At 45.9% G+C, this 18,362-nt stretch overlaps 1 protein-coding gene across 1 annotated transcript in view; it reads left to right on the top strand.

Annotated features, from left to right (window-relative positions):
* Positions 1 to 18,362, top strand: part of LOC144791016 (E3 ubiquitin-protein ligase DDB_G0292642-like) — a 278,187-nt gene that overhangs the window by 93,620 nt on the left and 166,205 nt on the right. The window lies entirely within an intron of this gene.

Here is an 18,362-nt window from a genome sequence, read left to right as displayed (position 1 = left end):
TGGCAGCCTTGATTTCAGCATAATATACCTTCTGAGCCCTCCGCAACTTGCTCTTCAGTTCAGGCCGGAACTCAAGGCGCCAAGCTCGCTCCAGCTTTTTACAACCGGATTTGAGTTCCCTGAGAGCATGGGAGAACCAAGGTTTGGAGGGAGACGACCTAGTCCGCCTGCTACCACCTTCCCTTCTTTGGGTATCAAGCAGATGTGAGCGTCAGAGAAGGAACCTGAGGAGTTACCAAGGGTAACAAATGTATCTATGAGAGAATGAAGTATTGGAATGAGTAGTTTTGAGAAATGAAGATAGAATTCGACCGTAAAACCGTCAGGGCCAGGGGCTTTGTTCAATTTGAGGTGTCGAAGCGCAGTGAGTAGTTCTTGCTGGGAGATGTCAGATTCCAGGTGAGAGAGATCGAGAGGTAAATGTTCGGGCTTCTGAATGGTAGAAAAAAAGTGTACTAGAGAATAAGGGGAGGGCTGAGTTTCAGAGGAGTAAAGGGTTCTGTAGAAAAGGGAGAAGTCAGTTAGAATATCAGTGTCCTTGTGCTTAAGGTCCGAATTAGTATCATATATAGACTCAATATTCAGCTTGTTATGTTTGACTTTCAAATAATTTGCTAGAATTTTCCCCGCTTTATTTCTGCCCCAATAAAACTTTGCACTGGATTTCAGTAAATACAATGAGTCATCCTCTGTGGATTTCTCATTAAATTTCATTTTGGCATCAACAAGCGCAGTCAGGCTATCTTGTGAATGAGAGGTAAAATAGGCGTGTTCTAATCTCTTAATGTCTCGGAGAAGATCCCCAGTAAATTTATGAGTAGCTTTGCGTTTCTTTGCCACATAACCAATAACAAAATCTCTTGCTGTAGCTTTAAAGGCATCCCAGATGGTATGTTTTGGAATGGAAGGGGTATCGTTGAACATAAAGAACTCATCAAAAAAGTCGGTAAAGGAGGTGGTGAATTTGGGATCGGAGAGAAGAGCATTATTAAAACGCCATTGTTTGGGTCCAACTGCTTTAGGGAGTATGTCGACGTTAATTAGGACCGGGGCGTGATCTGATAATAAGATTGGACATATTTCAGCATTAGTAAGGGTTTGGGCAATATTATGAGTAACAAAAATGTAATCAATCCGTGATTGAGAGTGGTGGGAAGGAGAGTAAAAAGTAAACTCCTTTAACGTCGGATTGCAAAGTCTCCAAGCGTCAATGAGCTTGTGTAAAAATAGCTTGAGTAAAAGTTTTTTGAGGTTTATTAGGAATGTAAGGGACATCAGAATTCCTGTCAATGAAAGGATCAAGGGGTTGGTTGCAATCACCAGCAAGGATGAAATTATCATCAACAAAATGGGTAATGTGATGAGAAAAATCAGTCCAAAAAAGAGGATTGCCTCCAGTGGGAGCATAGACATTAAGAAGAGAGATTGGAACACCTCTAAGAGATAGCCTGACGTGCATCCACCTACCCTCAGTGTCCGACTCCTGGGAAAGGAAAGAGTGGGAAAGAGATCTGCGGCATAAAATAGCTAAACCCATTGCATTTACCATCACCTTGGGAATAATAAACCTCACCCACCCAACCTCTTTTAAGTTTTGCAGATTCCGCATCAAAAAGGTGGGTTTCCTGCAAAAATGCTGAATCAACATTTAATTTAGCAAGGTGAGAAAGAATCCTCTGTCGCTTGATTGGAGAATTAATACCCTTAACATTCCATGAAACAACTTTCAGTGACATATTGTATAAAATAAACTGTAATAAGCAACATGAACAAAGTCAAAGGAATCCATGGCGGAGGCCTTATGTGCGTTGATAAAACTCTGCAGACGAACTGGATCTTCATAGGTGGTTGTTCTGTTGTTATAAGTGACTTTAAACAAACAAGGATGATAAAGGCCATATCTAGCTCCCATCAAGCGAAGAGCCTCTCTCATATTCAAGAAGGCCTTTTGACAGTTGGCAGTAGCCTTGGCGTAGTCCTGTGCGAAGAACAAAGAGGAGCCAGACCAAGTCAGTCTCGGAGAGTACTTGGCAGCTGCCAAGACCTTCAAAAGATCAGTATATTCCAAGAAGTAGAGAATTACGCCTCTAGGTCTTTGCGAAGGAGAAGCAGGGGTAAATGGGCGACCCAGTCGGTAAGCACGTTGGATATTGAGATTCGTGCCTTCTGGTAGGTGGAGCAGTTTAGGAAGAAAAGATTTGAAGAAGGCAAGTGAATCTGAGCCTTCAAGTCCTTCCACCAGGCCGTAAATATGAAGGTTATTACGCCTATTTCGATTTTCCAACTCCTCCACCTGCTTCTGAAGAGTGGACACTTGAGAATTTAAATGAGAGACTGTGGAGCAGGTTTCCTGAATAGACGTAACCATATGTTCAACGGAAGATACTCTTGTTTCAAGTTGCGACCAATTATCGGTGAGAGCCTGAAGTTTGACGTTGGTTTCCTCCATGAAAGGGCGGAGGGCTCTGATTTCTTCCAGTAATAGTTCCATAGAAACAAGCGGTGGTTGCTTGAGTGGTGAAGGGGGGTCTTTTTTCAGTCTTTTGGTATTAGTTTTCCCTGGTGTAGGTTGCGAAAGATCCATCGCTGTGTCTGAACCAGATGGAGTAAGGGAATCCTCTAGTTTGGAGAAGGCAGAAAAGACTCTAGAATTCTTCACAAAGGTATGCCTGGCTGTATGAGGTAGGTGTGACATAGACTTGAGCCTTCCCATAAAGTATATGTCACAAGATATTTGTCACAAAATATGCGCATAGGAGTGAGAGAGTTCACATAGGAAATTATGGCAGAAGCGAAGAACTAATATGAATGAAGAGAAAACTCCAGGCGCATTAACAAAGTTCAGGCATTAGAAACATGAAGCACATGTAGTGGGTGGGACAGTCAACATGAAGCAGGTCCAGTTAGAAAAGTAAAATTCATGGTAGACGGCTGGGCAAACAGGAGCAGGTAGTGAGCTTTAGTGCATAAAAACTCATGTTAAAACATGTGCACGAAACAGCAGACTGGCTGAATCACATAGCCGCAGGGACCAATATGGAAGGTGTGCAGGAGAATGTGGCGCGCAAAAGAAGTTAAAAGGGCGCTCCTGTTGGTGAAAAGGAAGACAACCAAAATGCGCAAGATGGATGAAGGTGTCCGTTGCAGTGACAGTGAGCACTGTTGATAGTCACAAAAAGCTTAGCCTCAATGTTAGTAGGGGAAAAAATTAGTAACACGCTGAAAAAACAAAGTAGTAAATCACAATGTCATCAGCAGGGTTAATAACATCGTTAATCCGTAGGAGAAATGCAGAATGGCGGTTCCCATCGTCGAAAAGGATGCATATGCTGTCGCAGAGGATTAAAGAAAGATGTGTGTGAGGCTGAGTAAAATGGCAGTTACATCAGTGAAGGGGCGACAAAGCAGGCTGTGACAGGGAGAATCAACGAAAGCAGCAAGTCAGAAGTGCCAAATCCTCAGGGCGCTTGTAAGGGCGTGAATTGCGGGAGCCAATATGAGAGGCAAGCCACACGTTAGCTCCGTTACTTGAGCCGGTTGAAGAGGGAAGTTGAGGAGATGCGCTGAGGCTTGCAAAATGGCGGGCGCACTGGTTGCAAAGTCGGAGCACTTACTGCGTCGAATAACTTTGTCCATAAAGCACGTAAAGTGCCCCCAGGCATCGCGAAGTCATCTCTGCGGTTTCCGATATGCCATAAAACCTCCAGGCAGGAAGAAACAGTCTGGAAGCGGCAAGTCTCCCGGAGCCGCAGCAGAGCCTCACTCGGACGCCGCCATTACCCTCGGGCGCCAAGCCACGCCCCCGATCTCAGACAGTATTAAATTGGCACCCCTCCTGCTCTTGGTGAGCATGTGGAGTAATAGTGAGGCAAGTTTCAATAGGGCAGTTATTGAGGACTGTCTGAGTCTGGATAAGGGGCTCTTCATTCCCTGGCTAAACTATGTCTGCAAATACCTAATTGATATTGGTTACACTGAATTGGTGTTGTTACTAAGACCATTAAAAGGGTGGTCAAGCAGAAGTTAGCTGTACGTACCTGCTCACAGACCCTGCGCCCATTGGAAACAGTCCAGCTCGAACTCCCAGGCCAGGTCCTCCCTGGACTGGAAACAAGCATCCAAGAACTAGTTTCGGGCTTCAGCCTGGATAGCTTGACTCCAGTGGCATGGACAGCTTGGGACCCATGTCTGGGCATACCCGTCCTACTCGTGATGACAAATGCAAAAAGAACGGGTATACCCAGACGTGGGTCCTGTGCTCACCATGCCAGGGAGGACCTGGCCTGGCAGTTTGGATGGACTGTTCCCATTGGGCGCACGGTCAAGACTGATTTGCATATGGCTGGGTCCAGACTGGAATGGCGTGATGAGCAAAACAACAATGGATTTAGGCCCAGATCTCTGTACTGGGGTGAATGTATGACATTGTTCTGAATTCTGTCCATCAATTATTCTTTTTGCATTTGCCACCCCGAGTGGGACGGGTATGCCCAGACATGGGTCCCGTGCTCTCCATGCCACTGGAGTCCAGCTCTCCTGGATGATGAGGGCTGAAAGCCCAAAACAGTCCTAGGATGTTTGTTCCCAGTCCAGGGAGGACCTGGCTTGGCAGTTCTGGCTAGACCGTTCCAATTGGGCGCAGGGTCAAGACTGAATTGCATATGGTTGGGTCCAAACTGGAATGGCGTGGTGAGCAAAAAAACGATGGATTTACGCCCAGATCTCTGTACTGGGGTGAAAGCATGACATTGTTCTGCATTCTGTCCATCAATTGTTCTTTTTGCATTTGTCAACCCGAGTTAGGCAGGTATGCCCAGACGTGGTTCCCGTGTCCTCCATGCCACTGGAGTCAAGCTATCCTGGCTGATGAGGGCTGAAAGCCCGAAACCGGTCCTAGGATGCTTATTTCCAGTCCAGGGAGGACCTGGCCTGGCAGTTCAGGCTGGACTGTTCCCATTGGGCGCAGGGTCAAGACTGATTTGCATATGGCTGGGTCCAAACTGGAATGGCATGGTGAGCAAAAGAACAATGGATTTAGGCCCAGATCTCAGTACTGGGGTGAATGTATGACATTGTTCTGCATTCTGTCTCTAAATTGTTTCTTTTTGCATTTCTGTTTTGGAAGCATTCAGTTTGAGATGGATCCATGTCATCCACTGCTCAGCGGCTCTGAGGCAACTGAAAATTTTAGATTTTCCAATGTCTTTAGAGCTTTCCATTTTAAGGAGTAATTGTGTATCATCTGCATAGTTATAGCATGTGAGGTAAAATTCATTGATCAGTGCCAGTAATTACTTCATGTAGATGTTGAAAAGCATGGGTGAGATAATAGAGCCTTGAGGGACCCCTGATTTTGTGAAGCATGGTTTGGATGAGAAAGGGGGGGTATGGATGACATTAATTTTGTTTTGAAGGTAGGATGTGATCCAGTCAAGAGCAGTCCCCTCTAACTTCGTGTAGACTTTGTATTAGAGTGTCATGGTCAGCTGTGTCAAAAGTAGTTGAGAGGTTCAAAGCAGCTGAGAGGTCCAAGGGAAGTAGTGCAGCAACCCCGTTCCGGGGAACTGTGTTCTTAAGGCCATCCCAGATGGCAATGAGGGCAGATTCTGTGCCTCTTCCTGAATGGAACGCTGTTTGGAAGTCTGAAAGTATGGAATTCTCTGCAATGATTGTGACATCTGGGTGAATACTGCTCTTTCTATCAGTTTGCCCAGTAAAGGTCCATTTGTAATTGGTCTGTAGTTGTCGGGGTTAAGCAGGTCCAGGTTTGTTTTCTGTAGTAAGGGGCATATGTATGCCTTTTTTAGGTCTTCTGGAAATATTCCCATTGTTAAAGAATTGTTGATGATTCTTCTTACTGGTGTGGCAGCAGAGGAAGTTAGAAGAATTTTCTTGACTGTTTGTGGTGGACATGGGTCAGAGGGGCTGCCGGCAGGCCTGATTGCTTTGACCAGGTCCATGAATTCATTGTGTGATATTTGTTGGAAGGAATGTAGAGGCTTGGTTAACCTACTCTTGGAGGGGTTTTAGGAAAATGGTCGGTGCTGGTGGTTTTTATTTGTTTTAAATGGGAGTCCAACATGTCTGCTTTGGTTGTGTAATGATATGCCAGTTTGTTTGTACATTCTTGAGTAATGAGGTGAGCTCCTTCTAGGCAATTTGGTCTATGAAATTAGGTGAGAAATGTATTGAATTCTTTGTTTTCACATTTAGCATTTTGAATTCTGTCTGAGTAGTATCTTTTCTTAGGTTGTTTGATTGCCGACTTGTATAATCTGCTAAGTTTCTGTAGGTGAAGTTTGTCTTGATTGGTGTTTGTTTTGAGCCAGGTGGGTGCAGCTTTCTAATTTGCTGTTTTAGCTCTTTTAGATCTGTATTTCCCCAAGGTGCCTGTTGTCTTTTGTTCTGTTGCTCTTAGTGGTCTTAGGATATCAAAAGCTTCCTATATCCACTCATATAGTTTTTGAACGGAATTTATTGCACCTAAATCTGTATTGGATGTTAGATGTCTTTCTAAGTGTTCAAAATTGAGGTTGTTCCACGGCCGATAGGTGGATGCATGTTAGGTGATTTTAAGTGTGTTGCTTTGTGGTATTTTATGTTGGAAAGCAAACATATGGTGGTGGTCTGACCATGTGACTAGAGTATCGTTTGAAAGGTAACTATTTCTGGATTTGCTCAAATTACATCTAGGATGTGTCCAGTGATGTGAGTGGATTTGTGCACAATCTGATGTAGGTTCAGTGTGTCTAGGCCAGTTATGATTGTTTTTGGATGGGGAATATTTTGTTTGCCAAACTAAATGTTTAGGTCACCAAGAATGCAAAGGTTGGAGTGAAGTGTTATCAGGTTTGAAACTGTGTCTAGAGGTGTGTCTGGGAATGTGGCATTGCTAGGTGGAGGTGTGTAAAGGAGTAGGAAGTTACAGGAGGAAGACGGTGTAGGGTTGCATCTGCTGATGAGGACTTCACAACCTTGTATGGAGACGTTGTCAGCTTTAATGATATTTAATGTTTGCATGAACACAACAGCTAGGCCACCTCCTCTTTTGCTTATACGATTTTGTGTGATAGTTTGATAGTCTAGAGGAACGACTTCAAGCAACACTGGAGCCATGTCATCTCTCAACCATGATTCAGTTATGAACAGTAAGTCAAGTTGTGCATGAGAGGGAAGGTCGTACATATGATGCTTGTTTTTTGACAGTCACTACATCACTACATCACACTAGAATCTTACATTTCTCTATTTCTATTTCTCTATCTATCTCTTCCTACCTCTCGCTAGCTTTCTTCATGGCTACCCCACCTTTATCTGTCTACCTCACTGTTAGACCTGTCAGCCTTATGGTGGTCTTTCACCAAACCTTTTTCCTTACTCCCCTATTTTCGCTGGCCTGTGAACTTTACAGCTGCTGATCAGTGCTAAAGTGTGTCTACTCCCACATGGTACATGGCTTACACCCAATTGGCACATAAAATGTATTTGTAAGTCCCTAATAAAGTGGTACTACCTGTGCCACCCACTTAAGTAGCCTTTTAAACATGTCTCAGGCTTGCCGTTGCAGCCTGTGTGCGCAGTTTTTAAACTGCCACTTTGCCCTTTGCCAGCATACACCTGTTTCCTGCTCTGTAATCTCCAGACCATCCAGAACACTGCAGCCAGACTCGCCCTCGGCATCCCACGGCATGAACACATCACCGAGCACCTACGAAACCCCCACTGGCTTCCCATTGAGAAAAGAGTAACTTTCAAGCTATTCACATGCGCCTACAAATCCCTCCACAATACCGGACCCCAATACCTCAACGAAAGAGTCTCCTTCCACGTACCCAAAAGGAACCTCTCCACCGACCTTGCCCTCGCTGAAATTTTGCGCATTCGCAGAGCCAGAGTGGGTGGAAGAACATACTCCTACATCGCAGCAAAGACCTGGAACAAGCTCCTGCTCAACATCAGACGTTCCCCCCACTCTGCACACCTTTAGGAAGAGCCTCAAGACCTGGCTCTTCGGTTGAATGAGAGCTGCAGCCCCCCCAGCGCCTTGAGACCCTCAAGGGTGAGTAGCACACTCCACAAATCCCTGATTGATTGGATAAACCTCCCTTTTTAATACATATAAGTCACCCCTAGGGCAGACCCTACACTTCCCAAGAGTATAGGTTGCAGTGTATTTAAAATGTTGGACATGTACTTACGTGTCCTGGTAGTGAAAAACTCTTAAATTCATTTTTCACTATTGCAGAGCCTACAGTTCCCACAGGATAATATTGGGTTACCTTATTAGATTTAATAAGTGCTAACTTTCATGTGGGAGCAGGTAAAATAATTAAGTTTGGAGTCTAAAGAATTGAAAAAAGTCAAAATTCTGAAATGCAACTTTTAGAAATTTGGCATTTTCTTGTCCTAACCAGTTGGTGCCTGGCACTTGTTACTTTTGTCACATGACTAGGAGTAGCTGGCAATTGTGCTTTGTGTATTTTTCCCAGACAATGAGACAAAGGGGTAATAGGTGTTAACAGGATGGGCCATCTCTGACTTGGTAGGGGGTGAAGCTGTTGCCTACCACACTTGGACATCACAAAGCATCTTGCCTCAACACACAATTGTTTGACACTCGTCTTTTGTGCCCCCAGACAAGCTAGGGCCAGAGCAGAGAGTCAGGAAAAGCTGAACACCTCTGAGGGTAGAAACGTCCAGAAATTTCTCCTACTTCAGAGCTGGCACCAATTACAAATATTGGACCCTCAGACCCAAATCTTAAATACATCTCTGGACCTGTGAAAGACTGCTGTGCGGCCCTCTTGCAAGCAGGACTGCTACTCTGCCTCCCTGCTAATCTGCTACCCTGCTGCCTGGGTGAAAAGGACTGGACCTGCATCTTGAACCCAAGATCACCAGAATGACTCCAAAGCTAGTTGGTTGGCCTCCTGTTCAGACCCTTAAGCACAGAAAAGGCTCCAACTACCTTGATCCCTGCACCTGGACTGTGTCTGCTGTGAGTTTTGCCCTACAAATGGTGCTACCCCATTCCCGGACCTTTGGAAATGGGCCTGAATGTGCTCTGCCAGCTATGGTCCAAGCAGAACCAACACAGTGCAATGCATCGCCTCATAGCTGCACATCGGAACTGCAGGTTGTGAAACACATCCCCAATGCAGGACCCTGCAGCTCTTCAGAACCACTGCTGCATGATGCCTCCTTCATGCAGGACCTCGCAGTGCAGGACTGCAGCCCTTTGGAACCGCCACTGCTCCATCGCTGTCGGCCTGAACTTGTGACTTTGGATTTTGTCCCAGTCCGGTGTGAGCAGATAGCCATAGTTGGCACTGTTTTAATTTAAATCTTTAAAATACCATATCTCCTGTTCTAGTGACTGGATTATTGTTGTTGTTTGGGTCCATAATAATTTATCACATTTTACTCTATTTTTCTAAATTGGTGTGAGATTTTTCCTGTGCTGTGTTTCACTTTATTAATTTTTGAAGTGCTGCATGAAATACTTTACACTTTGCCTCAAAGTTTAGCCTGGCTGCTTTTTTTTTGTCCTCATTAGCCTCAGATTGCCTTTCACGCACCTCCGTCCGTGACCACCCTTTTGAACATGCCATGAGAGCAAGGATCTGATTTCGTCCGCCTTACCAAGAGACCAGTCAAATGCACTTCATGAAGCCAAACTTCCTGTCTTTCGACACTCTCACCTTACTATCATTTCTTTTATACCGCCCTTCCATGATAGATATGAGAGATTTAGGTTTGGCTTGTGCATTTTCTGAGGCCTGTTTTAGGCATAATCATTGGACCGCTCTTCCTACCTCCCCAGCCATTCAGCTACTGGGCGCCAAAAAGCATACCTTCTCTTGTCTAAGGAGATTGCGTCCAAATTTAGATTATAGCTTAATGATATTTTCCACTCTATATACGTTGGAGCGAGCGCACTGGTCCACTTTTTACATAGCTTTCTTCTTGCCAGCAGCATAGCAAAATTTTTTAATTTTTGTTCATCTCCAACTGATTCATTGTCCAACCCAAAATATATTAGGAGAGGGCTTACCTGAGTTTCTTTCTTTAGAATTTCAGTCAGCACTCTACATACCTTTCCCTCCAAAAACCTGGATTTCTGAACACCTCATAAACATATGAATATCATCAGCCAATTTCAAGCCACATTTGGCACAATCAATCAATCAATCAATCAAGGTGTTTATAAAGCGCGCTACATACCCGTGAGGGTCTCAAGGTGCGGGGGGGGCTGCTACTGATCGAAGAGCCAGGTCTTGAGGAGTCTTCTGAAGGCCAGTAGGTCTTGGGTCTGTCGTAGGTTGGTGGGGAGGGTGTTCCAGGTCCTGGCGGCGAGGTGGGAGAAGGATCTGCTGCAGGTGGTCGTTCTTTGGATGCGGGGGACAGTGGTCGTTCTTTGGATGCGGGGGACAGTGGCGAGGGCGAGGCTGGCTGAGCGGAGGTTGTGGGTGGGGATGTGGAAGCTGAGTCGTCTGTTGAGGTATGCTGGGCCGGCGTTGTGGAGGGCTTTGTGTGCGTGGGTGAGGAGTTTGAAGGTTATCCTCTTGTTGACGGGGAGCCAGTGTAGGTCTCTCAGGTGGGGTGTGATGTGGCTGCGGTTGGGGATGTCGAGGATCAGCCGCGCCGAGGCGTTCTGTATGCGTTGCAGCCGTCTCAGGAGCTTGGTTGTCATTCCTGCGTAGAGGGCGTTTCCGTAGTTCAGTCTGCTGGTGACGAGGGCCTGGGTGACAGTTCTTCTCGTTTCGGTGGGGATCCACTTGAAGATCTTGCGGAGCATTCGGAGGGTGTTGAAGCAGGATGAGGAGACAGCGTTGACCTGCTTGGTCATGGAGAGGGTGGAGTCGAGGATGACCCCGAGGTTGCGTGCGTGGTCAGTCGGTGTCGGGGCTGTTCCCAGCGATGTTGGCCACCAGGAGTCGTCCCAGGCTGAGGGGATGGAGCCGATGATGAGGACCTCCGTCTTGTCAGAGTTCAATCAATCAATGAAATTTGTAAAGCGCGCTACTCACGCGCTAGGGTCTCAAGTCACTGGGAGGGAGGGAGTCTCTACTGCTCGAACAGCCAGGTCTTGAGTTGTCATCCCAAGTGTGGGCAACAGCGGGACAAAAAAGATAAGGTAGCGTCAGTGGGACACCGAGTCCAGGGGCGAACCTGCGGCGCTGAGGACAGAGACGTGCTCGCAACTGTGGAGCCGTGCAGCGTGGGGAGTGTCCTGGGGTCAGGACACACTCACCTGCGCCATGCGGCCTCCATATGAGGCCAAGTGGGAGGGAGGAGCAGCTGGGAGGCGGGAGCGGGGCGTCCAATGGGCAGGGGAGTTCAGCTTCAGCCTGCTGTCCTTCATCCATTCGGCGACAGCCTTCATTCCTCTGTGGAGGTTTGCTTTGGCGGTGAGAGGGTCTTCAGTGAGGGAGATGATCAGCTGAGTGTCGTCGGTGTAGGAGATGATGTTGAGGTTGTGCTGTCGGGCGACGTGGGCGAGCGGTGCCATGTAGATATTGAAATCCGTCGGACTGAGTGGGGAGCCTTGTGGTACGCCGCAGATGATCTCGGTGGCCTTGGAGCGAAAGGGTGGGAGGCGGACGCTCTGGTTTCTACCGGAGAGGAAGGATGTGGTCCAGTCCAGTGCCTTTTCTTGGATTCCGGTGTCGTGAAGGCGTGCTCTTAGGGTACGGTGGCAGACCGTGTCAAAGGCGGCTGACAGGTCCAGGAGGATGAGGGCTGCTGTTTCCCCGTTGTCAAGCAGGGTACTGAGGTCGTCGGTGGCGGCGATGAGGGTGGTTTCGGTGCTGTGGTTGTTGCGGAAAGCGGACTGGGACGGGTCCAGGATGTTGTTGTTCTCGAGGTAGCGGGTCAGTTGTTTGTTGACTATTTTCTCTGTGACCTTCGCCGGGAACGGGAGCAGGGAGATGGGACGGAGGATTTTGAGGTCCTTGGGGTCCGCCTTGGGTTTCTTGAGTAAGGCGTTGATCTCGTCATGCTTCCAGCTCTCTGGGAAGGTTGCTGTCTCGAAGGAGATGTTGATCGCTCTTTGGAGATGGGGAGCGATGAATGTGCTGGCTTTGTTGAAGACGTGATGTGGGCATGGGTCCGACAGGTGGTGCGGGTGGTGGTCGTGGTGGGGGACTCGGTGGTAGGCGGGGGGGCGAGGCGTTGAAGCTGTCGTGGATGTCAGCGATCTTGCGGTGGAAGAAGGAGGCCAGCGAGTCGCACAGGTCCTGCGATGGGGTAATATCGTTGGTGTTAGAGCTGGGTTTGGAGAGTTCCTTCACGATGCTGAAGAGCTCTTTGCTGTTGTGTGCATTGTTGTCCAGGCGGTCCTTGAATGCGGTCCTCTTGGCGGTTCTGATGAGTTGATGGTGTCTGCGGGTGGCATTCTTGTGGGCTGTGTAGCTGTCTGGGGATCGTTCGCGGAGCCAGTTCTTCTCCAGTTTCTGGCATGTGCGCTTGGAGGCCTGGAGGTCTTTGGTGAGCCAGATGGCTGTCTTGCTGGTGCGGCTGTTGGAGGTGGTCTTGAGTGGGGTAAGGGTGTTGGCGAAGTCATCGATCCACTGTCTGAGGTTGCGGGCGGCAATGTCGGGGTCTGTGGGGTCGGCGGGTGGGCTCTGGGCGAGGGTGGTGGTTAGCTGGTCTTCGTGACTTGGCCCCAGCAGCGGCGTGGCATCTGTTGTGTGCGGTGGTGTGTAGTGGGTTTCCTGAAGGTGAAATGGACGCACCGATGGTCGGTCCAATGGGCTTCGGTGGTGAGGTTGAAGGAGACGTGGGACTTGCGGGGAAGATAGGGTCAAGCGTGTGTACATGCCATCTCTCCTCTTTGCCCAACCCTCGACAGCTTTCTCTGAGTCCTATATACTCTATAAATGGAAAAACTGTGATTTCTCTTTAAATAGGCAGCTTTGATCAATTTATAAAATGTAGTAAAGGATACTTGCCATCATTTTTGCAGCGTTGCTCCTGGCAAGTCTGTCTCCCATATTTTATGTTGTTGAGTAGGCTCCCCCTCCATCTCTTCCATGATTCGCCAGTACGAATATGATGTTTCTTTCTTCCTTGGGTCAACCAGAATCAGCATTTCCTCCACTTCGTTTGCTCCTCCTATCTTACTTTCTGATGCTTGGACCCAACTCTGGATTTGGAGATACTTAAATCTGGAAACATGCTGGTTTGGTTTTATTTTTAATTCACTCCCATGAAATCATCCTTTTTCCTTCAATTAGATCCTCCCATCTTTCCACTCCAGCTTGCCTTAATGCCCTGGCAAGAATGTCCTTTGTCCATTCCGGTGATCCGGGTGAGTCCCATATCGGAGCCATGTTACTATAGTGCATCCATTTCATTCTCCTTCTAATCCTGTACAAGGTTTCTGCCGCACCTCTAAGAATTTTCAGCCTAACTCTTTAAAAATATCTCTGATCTGCATATTTTAACATAAATCCCGAGCTCCCTCCTTCTGCCTGCTTTAACATTCCTGTGAACAGCTTGCCAATTTCCGAATCCGATACCTTATCTCAAGAGCATCCTATTATTCTTAAGCTGGAACACCCATGCATATAACTGCAAGTCTGGAAGAGTCAGGCCCCCTTTTTCTTTCCTCCGGCGTAACTTCTTCCATGATATTCTGGATCCTTTTGCTGCCCAGATGAAAGACCCGATCTTGCCCTGCAACTTGGGAGGGAAGCCCCGCTTCTTTAAATGGCAAAGGTATGGCATTAAAAAGAAAAGTCAATTTAGGTAATACGATGATTTTTACTAAATTCACTCTGCCAAAGATAGTCAGGGGTAGATGCATCCAACTTAACATTAAATCACATATTTCTTTTTTCACCTTATTAAAATAAGTTTCTGCTTATTTGTTGATATCTTGGGTCACTCTCACTCCTAAATATCACATTTCCATTGTAATTTTTGATTTCCCTCCATCTTGATTCCACACCATAATCTCTGACATATCTCTATTTATTTCATACCCAGATACCTTCTCGAAATCTTCAGCAATTTTCACTACATGTTTCATTGTGTTCTCTAAATCCACTGTATGTACCAGCAGGTCGTCAGCATACAGTGCCAGCTTCTTTACCCAACCATTGCAATGAAATGGGACAATCTGCTGCTCTGCCCTCAATTTGTTAACTAAGAGTTCTATATATCAATTAAAAAGTAAACGAGTCACCGAACAACCTTGTCTTGTCCCTCTCTTTATGTTGAAGGCTGATGTCAGTACTCCATTTACTAAGACTTGCTTTTGGTGACTTGTAAAATCCAGCAATTGCTCTACAGAACCTATCCCCCAATTTAGCAGTTTCCATAACGGATGTCAGAAAAGCCCAATTTACACAGTCAAAAGCCTTGGTAGCATCCAAGGCAATGGCTGCCAAAGGTACCCTATTTGTTTCCGCCAAATCTATTGTCCTTATCAGGGAGTAGGTTAACTCATGTAATGACCTTCCTGGCATAAAGCCTTTTTGATCCATGTGAACCAGATCTCCCATTAAGCCTTTAAGCCTATCTGCCAGGATTTTGGCACCTCCTTTAATGTAATATACACTTCTACGGGCAGGCTATCTGGACCCAATGCCTTCCCCCGCTTACCCTTCTTGAGCACCTACCCCTCCAGAATATGAGTATTCAATAATGCAGTTTTTTCATCCTCCAATGTTACTACCTCCCCCTCTCTAAGCCACCTGCTTCTCTCCTCTTCTGATGACACCAATCCTTCTTCATACAGAGTTCCGAAATAGTTATAAAAAACCTATTCATTCTCTTTTCTATTGGTTAGAACCTTGCCTGAATTCTGACACTTAGTTTCTTGTATTCCATTCCTCACACGATCCATTCTTGTCTGCCACGCTGACAATTTTCCACAGATTTCCCCATATTCAAATGGCCTTAACTTGCTTGTTTCCCACCTTTCCCTCACCCTCTTATCCAGAATACCTGCAAGTTTAACTTTCAAGTCTGTTAATTCGATCTGTCTGGCCTCCCTCAGACTATTATTAACCAACTCTTCTTCTAATACTCTCATCCTTTTCTCTATTTCTCCGATCTCTTCCCGATAAACTCTCCTCTTTCCAGCCGCATCATTTATTAACTTTCCCCTCGAATATGCCTTATACGAATCCCATACCACCCCCGCCAATGCAGTGCCCCAATTAAAGTAAAAAAACTCTACTGTGTCTTCCTTTAATCTCCCTACAATTTCTTCGTCTAACAACAGGGAGCGTTCTAATGTCCATCTTCTTCCCTGAGGAAAATCACCAAAGAAATGGCCGAGTGATCAGACAGGTGCATTCCTACATGTGCCAGACTCCTAACTTGTTCGCACAGATCTAAATCCAGTAAGATGTAATCTATCCTTGACTGGTGATGACATTTCTTATTCACATATGTAACTCTCTTTTATCCCCCATCCACCATCTCCAGCCGTCACATAAACCCAATTGGTTCATCATAGATTTTATCTGCCTCTTCATTTTTGGGTTTGCCCATGCCCTACTACCTGCAGATCTATCTAAGGTTCTGTCCAAAGCCACATTAAAATCCCCTGCCCAAATAATAGGATCTGAGGAACAATAGATCTCGGTTAGTAACTCTTGCAATGGGACTATATCATCCACATTATGTCCGTAGTATCCTGCTAACATCAAGACTTGTCCCCTCACTTTCGATTTGACCACGACCTATCTGCCACCTGTGTCTGAATAACTTTCTATGATTGAAAGATTTGGGTCTTGTTTTACTAATACCGCCACCCCCTTAGTTATTATAGTTTGCTTTGTGCACACCATATCCTGCACCCAATTTTGGGACTTGAACAGTTCCTTACACTCTTTTTCTGACAAGTGCGTATCCTGAAGCACACAAATCTGGACATTACAATCTTTTAAGCACTGTAGGATACGCTCTCTTCTTTGCCTTACCCTTAAACCAATTAACGTTCCAAGATAAGATTTTTAAACTCCATCTTTGACTCTCTCCCATTTTTCTGTTCTAAAAGGCATCTCAATCGGCAAACCTGCTGCTTCAGAGGATTTATTGTACTTTTTCCCTAATTCTCCCCGCCCCGTGACCCCCACCTTTCGCCCCCCCCCCCCCCCCCATGAAGAGCCTTCCCCCCTTTCTGATGGCCCAAACTTAAACCTAAGCCTAAGCCCATGGGTTCTCCCCAGGTGTGTTTTACTCTTTATCATACCTCTAACCTCTAATTTTTTTCATTACCACCCCTATTTGTTGCTATTTCCCAACAAATTGCCTCAACCATCTTATATAACACTTATTTACAAACTATTACACACCCTTATATCTGTGGAAAAATTATATATCTATATTTTTCTTTTTCTTCTAGCATACTATTTACACGACCCTATAACATCATCTACTTCGCTCACCACCCTGAAATTGTGCATTTTATTATTCAGAATAACTTTTAACATGGCCGGGAATTTCATCTGAACACTGGCTCCTAGCTCCTTCAACTAATCCATTCTCTTCCCGAGCTCCCACTGTCTGTTGGAGGCTATCTGACCTAATCTCACAAGATACCCCGTCTACCTCTATTGTTCTCTTTTTCAAAGCTCGGGATAGCGCCTTTTCTTTCAGAGCATAAGTAAGGAAATTTATCACACATTTTCTGGGCTTACTTCTATTTGGATTGAACCTAAAGGGATCCCTATGTATTCTCTGTATGTCTCCCCCAACTCCTGTTCAGTTTCTTCTAAGTGAAGCCCCGTTTTCAGCAGCTTAATTATCCAGGCCTTCACGTCATCTCCTTCTGTACCTTCAGGAACATTTAAAATTCGCAAATTATTTCTTCTTTGATTGTTCTCCATCCTTTCCTCCCACTCCTGGCGACTCTGCTCCCTCGATCTCAAGCCCTTTATTTCTGCCTCGTTTGTCTGTATCCTTCCCTTGAGCTCCTCTACTGTCTCTTCCAGCACTGTTGTTCTTCCTGTAAGATCGTCCAGTTTCTTTTCTAGTACTTCACATACCATTTTAATCTCTTTTTGATTCCCTTCGGACACCTCAAACCTGCTCCTAAACTCGGAAGTCAGTGTCTCTAACAGATCCCCCAGACCTGCTCCCTCCGTACTCATTCTTGACCCATTCTCTCTTTTGTATTTAGTGTCTGAACCGGGGTAAGTTCCTCTTTCTCACCTTCCTCAATAATTCTTCCTTGCACAAGTGGTAGATGAGTAGTGGGATTTTCACTATCTTCTTCTTGGCCTTTTTCCTGAAGTATAATAAATCTATTTGGGCTGTATACATCACTCCACTCTCCCTGTATTTTCACTCCTTCCTGATCTGTGTTTTTTTCTGTACTCTCAATATTCTCTCTCAATATTCTCCCCCTTCTCCTCCATTTCACTGCCTACCGCTTTCCCCTCGCTCAGTGTTAAAGTCCTAGGGAGTACTTTAAAAAAGGCCCTAAGTGAGGGAGTTACCTTTACCTTACTTTTCTGCGATTTACTCATACGTTGCTGTATAGTCCTCTCTTGTTTGTTAGTTCTTTGTTCTTCTTTTATTGGATTCCTTACTCTAGGTGTTTTAAGCACTGCAACTTCTTTCACTTCCCTTCCTACACCTCCTTCGACAATTTCGTACTCCTTAAGAAATACCTCCCTGGCTGCTTAAATTCACTTATCATAGGGGCTCTCAATTATTTGTTTTAAACTTGACCTACTATTTTTACTGTCCATTTCCCCTCTGGGCTTATTTTCCTCTTGCTCTTCTTGACTGGATTCTGCCTTTAAAATCCTTTCCCCACTCTGTCTGAAGTTTCTATATCCCGCTCAACAGACACTCTAGTTTGCACCTTTGGGCTGTCCCCTCCACCTCGGAACGGGATTCATGCTGCCGCCTTCCTCCCTTTGTTGACTTCCAGTGTGGCTCTAAACCACCGCTGGTTGCTCCCCGTCCTCCTGCCGTGACTGTCTTTCTTTTTCGCCCTCACCTCTGGGGAAAGGAAAGACCCTCCCAACTCCCAATGACTCATTGCTGTTTTCACGCAGCGATGAGTCACTTTTCATAAATGAGGCCCAGTGTATGCAACGAGAAATAAGCAGGCAAGCTCCTGGCTTCGATGTGCTCACAGGAGCATTCAGTAAATATCGGTCGTGGATTTGTGTACTTCACTAGCTTTGCAATGCCCACATATTATTTTTTATATTCAAAACAGAGCAGCGCCTGAAATTTCCTTTCTTTAGAAGGACGGTTATCATTCTCAGCACAGTTAGCTGAGTTAGCGCAGCTTAGGAGTCAGTGTAGTAGAAACTAGAGAGAGACGTCTTCCTTTACATCGTGTTCCTCTTATTGTTCCGTAGCATTTACATTTATGAAGCGTAAAG

The sequence above is a fragment of the Lissotriton helveticus genome, chromosome 11 (genome assembly GCF_964261635.1).
Source record: "Lissotriton helveticus chromosome 11, aLisHel1.1, whole genome shotgun sequence".
NCBI classification, from domain to species: Eukaryota; Metazoa; Chordata; class Amphibia; order Caudata; family Salamandridae; genus Lissotriton; species Lissotriton helveticus.
Note: the sequence above shows the minus strand (reverse complement) of the source record. Positions and strands in the feature narration are given on the sequence as shown.